Here is a 5057-nt window from a genome sequence, read left to right on the forward strand (position 1 = left end):
TTGATCTGCATAAATGATGATTTCTTTTGGATAAACTATTTCTGGCAAATTTGAATGATGAACTTTGTTTACTATTAAATGTTAAACCTTTTTTATGATCATCAATTAGTTGGCTTGTCTCTTTTTGTTGATGACAAAGGGGGAGAAGTGATGACTAAGTGATGACTTACACCATAATGATAGCATGACTTATATGGATTACAAAAACTTATGTGATATGAATGACTTATATGCCTTGCAAAATCCTTGAAAATATCACAAGATTGATTGATCATATTGAAAGCATGCCTTACATCTATATCATGAAATTTATATTGAAAATCTTTATCTTCTGTCGTAGTAAAATTCGTCCATTTTCATTTAACTTATGATTTTCATCGAAGTTTAGTACTAACTATTGTTTAATGAGGATCACGATAAGCTCTACGGTTAGAACTTATCGGGTTATGCTTGAATCCAATGGGATGGAATTCAAGTGTTTTTTATCTTCTCATAATATGGCATATAGATAGGGGGAGTTATGTTTAACTCTGTCATAAATTGATTGTCATCATCAAAAAGGGGGAGATTGTTGAATCTCGGATTTTGATGATATAATCAATTGGTGGGTTAATTGATCTAATCCATATTATTGAGTTAAATGTGTAGGATTAACTACGATAACCAGAAAACATAAAGCAAGGATACCGGAGTCAAGTTCGATGGACGTTTAAGAGTCCGAAGAATCGTCGGAAATGCTGCCGGAACCAACTGAGAAGAAATCGGGAACCTGTCGGAATTTTCGGAAGTTCACCGAAGAGATTGTCGGAGGTTCACTGAGATCACCGAGAAGGCTCAGCTACTCGTTAAAGTCATCACAAGTTCGGGAGCTTGATGGGAGTCCGTCGGAAGAAAGTTCGTCGGAAAGCTCGCCGGAACAAGACTCGACGTTCGCGGTTGAAAACTTTCTTAGGATGTGTTTTTGGTTATGTAGTTCACTTGTAATTAGGATTAGGATTAATAGATAATCCTATATCCTGGTTAGGGGCTAACTGGGCCCAAAGTCAGATTTGGTTTGGGCTAAAATTAAGCCAAACCAGCGAACCGGAGAGCCAGGCGGTGGCACCGCCTGGCTGGGCAGTGGCACCGCCCAACACCCGAGAGCTAGGCGGTGACACCTCCTGGGCTGGGCGGTTGCACCGTCCAGCACCCGAGCGCTGGGCAGTGGCACCGCTTGGCTGGGCGGTGGCACCGCCAGCATCGGAAACCCAAAGAGAATTCAAATTTTGGAGCCCAAATTTTGGAGCCCAAATTTGAATCCTCTTGAGGCCTATAAATACCCCTCAAATCTCAGCTGAGATAACAACTTTTGAGAAGCATTTGATTGAGAGAAAAGTCTTAGAAAGTCTTAGCAAGTCTTGTTTTCAATTTGCTAGAGAGTTCTCCTCCTTCTTTCTTATTGAAAACTTGTAAGAGGTTGAACTGCTTGTAAAAGGTTGTAAGAGGGGTACTTACCCTTCCATTTCAAGAGATTTGCTAGTGGAAGGTGGGAGCCTCATCGAAGAGGGGCCTCGCAAGTGGATGTAGGTCATTTGACCGAACCACTCTAAAATCGGCGTAATCTCTGGTTTGCATTTCATTATCGCTATTTACATTACTGCAAACCTTCTTACATGCTTTAGTTCCTTATTACCTTTGTTGTGCAACTCTAAGAATACGCTTTCAAGTTAAGCTTTTCAAGTTCCGTTCTTATCGTACGAAAGATTTTTCTAAAACCGAAGTTTTAATCCGCTGCACTAATTCACCCCCCCACCTCTTAGTGCCGCTCCGATCCTAACAACAAGTATTCATGATGAACATTACAATGACTTGAATTCAGTTTGAATTCAAGGTTCTATCTATATGGCATATTGATAGGGGGAGTTTTTTAAACTTCGGGAGTTAAGGTTAACTCCGTCATCAAGTGGTTGTCATCATAAAAAATGTAACATCCCTCGTTTCCGAATGTTCGTATAAATTTCTAGTGATAATGTAAGCATTTATTTTAAATTGATAAAAGAAATAGAGTATGAATCAGAGGTAACTCATTTGTAAGATTTGGGAGATCTGTTAAAAAAAAAAAGAAAGAAAGAATCGGAGGACCTATATGTAAATCCTAAGGACCTAATCGTGAATATGATAAAAACAAGGACTAAACTGCAAAACGCACAAAATGACAAATTCCACCGTTTAAGCCTCTTTGCCTTCGTTCTTAAGGAAGCAGAGAAGGCAGCTCGTGGGTGATCAGGGAAAGAAAGAAAGAAGAAGAAGAAGAAGAAGAAGAAGAAAAAAAAAATTTGGGGTTTTTAGGGTTCTTGCTTTAATCTTTTCACTTCGGGTCAAAATTCTCAAAGGCAAGTGTTCTAACCCCATCCTACAGAATTTTTAGTCTCTGTTTTTATGTTGATTCAAAATAAATTGAAGGATTTCTATTTAGAAACTGATATGTCTCTCTTTGGACATAGAACCATGGATTCTGAAGTTTTTTCAGTAAACTGACCCCTATACACTTTTTCAGCTATACGTTTTAGTACAAAAAGTGAATTCGGGCAGGAACTATTTTGTTTGAAATTAGACTCTTATATCTTCCTTTTGACACTGATTTTGTAGATTTTGGACACCGAATACTTACCCAAACATCTGGTTCAAATGAGCCTATAGACGCTGTAAAACAGGGTTCAAGATTTCTGACCTGTCGATACTAAAATGCCTATAACTCCCTGTTGAAAATTCTGATTTGTACCAAACTGATTTTATTTGAAATTATACTTGAAAATATTTCATTTGAAATATAGTTTGAAAATTTTGGAATTCAATTGCCTACCCTATTATCTGTTGAATCCGACACTATAAATTCTGCAAAACAGTGATTGTGTTTTTGACCTTGTGTTACCAAATCAAAGGTAACTCCGTGTTGGGAACCCTGTTTCATATGAAATTTGTTCCATCAGAATATAGATTGATATATGGTTCGACCATAGCTTTCTTATGGGTATTGGAGCATAATTGATATTCTGAAGTATTTGTTTGATGTGCCATTGGAATTCTGTCCGAAATCGAGCTTTGGTCGATTTCGCGTATTCTGTTCCGTTCCTTTGGATATTTGAATTCGTCTAACCTTCTTATTGGAATTGAGCTAAATATGATTGCTTGGAATCCCTGTACACTCTTCTTTTTATTTCATTCCAAATCTGAATACATTTGTGAGAGATTTGTTCTTTGTTTCGTATTGTCTCGAAAAGGCACATGCACGTTTTGTTGTTCCGCGTGTGCTTCCGATATATCCTACTTATTGTTAAAACTGCCCTCTTGTACTCTGGTGTGTGGGATTGTCTGGACCTTTACCAGAAATGGTAAAGGGTATGCGCTTATTGCCCGCTCTGTGGGGTCCCGCTCTGTGGGATATTTTAGACCTTTGCCAGAAATGGTAAAGTGTATGTGCTTAGAGCCTGCGATGCTCTGCTGGCCCCCTCTGACTTCACCTAGATGTGGGTGGATGGAGCTCCCAGACGTGGGAGACTTTTGTCAGGTGGTCATTCAGAAATGGATGAATCACATTCTGACTGAGATCCCACTACACCTTCTATATGTTTGATATGACATCCAGAGTTTTGGTGAGTTGTTTCTGTTCATGCTTTGGATAAGAATGATATGATTATGACGTCAAGGACGACATTTGAGCTTCTGTACGATATTTGTTTTTGATATGCTCTGAAATGCTTCATTCACTGATGATTTTGCTTCGAAATGTTCCATATACCGTTGATATGCTTCGGAACATTTTATATGCCTTTGATAAGCTCCGATATGTTTCCTTTGTTACTGATATGCTCCAATTACTCTATGCCCCATCTGTCAGGAACCAAATATGTAAGATTGAAAGGACAATTGTGTTTCTGCTCCTAATGATATTATGTCTACGAAATCGTATATTCTGCCTTGTATTTTGAAACTGTATCTCTTTGGAAATTGTACTATTTTGATATGGATATGTTAGTCACTTGCTGAGCTCTTTATGCTCACCCCGTTTGTTGATAAATTTTTCAGGATAGCGTATTGCTTGCTTAAATGTTAAGATTGGGCTGAGGCGGTGGAAAGTTTAGAAGATTTTGGGCAGATCTTTGTTAGCATATGTGTATTTGTTGTATAAGATACTCTGCATCTTATGAAATGTGACGATGAATCTAAACCTGTGGATTTTGTGTAAGATAAAGGATCCCTCATGTATAGGATTTTGGAATGTTAAGTTAAATTTATGTAATGATATGATCTTATGGTAATCTTTGGTTTGGTGACTGCATAGACTTCCTCACTTGTGAATTTTATGTTGTGGTTATTATTTTGATGAGTTAAGTTCAGATTGTATGAATTATTGAGTGATGTGTGGTATGTTTATGAATTGCACAAGGTTATGAATTTGTAGACTATAGAGGTGAAATTTTGATCTGAATGTTTTCTTAGTGACCTCAAATGTATGTTTGGATCCTGGGTTAGTTATGATGTAAATTTTAAATATTGTCGATATTTTGAGGGGCGTGACAGAGGTGGTATCAGAGCATGATTTGAGAATCACTAAGAATATCATCTTGTTTTGAGGTTTATTGACTATCATTTAGAGATTGATCAAAGAAAATGTTCTTTTGATGTTTTAGGAAGCGAGGATGACGAGATCATCTGGTTCTCCTGTTGCATCTAGTGCTGATCAATTGAGTGGTATCATGCGAACTTTGGAGACTATGGCACAAGTGATGCAACAACAACAACAACCTGTCCAATAAGGAAGTAATGATGGAACAGAGACATCAAACCAGACAAGGTTGGGAATTGGACAGTTTAAGAAGCTTAGTCCTCCCAGTTTTAGTGGTGAGTCTGATCCAATGGTGGCAGAACGATGGATGATGCAGATAGAGAAAATATTTGATGCTTTAAATTACCCTGATGATCAAAAGGTTTTTCTTGCCACCTTTATGCTGGAAGGAGAAGCTGAACACTGGTGGAGAATGGTTAAGAGGATGTCTGAAATCAAACATGAGCCAATG

This window comes from Musa acuminata, chromosome BXJ2-8 (genome assembly GCF_036884655.1).
Source record: "Musa acuminata AAA Group cultivar baxijiao chromosome BXJ2-8, Cavendish_Baxijiao_AAA, whole genome shotgun sequence".
In the NCBI taxonomy this organism is placed as follows: domain Eukaryota; kingdom Viridiplantae; phylum Streptophyta; class Magnoliopsida; order Zingiberales; family Musaceae; genus Musa; species Musa acuminata.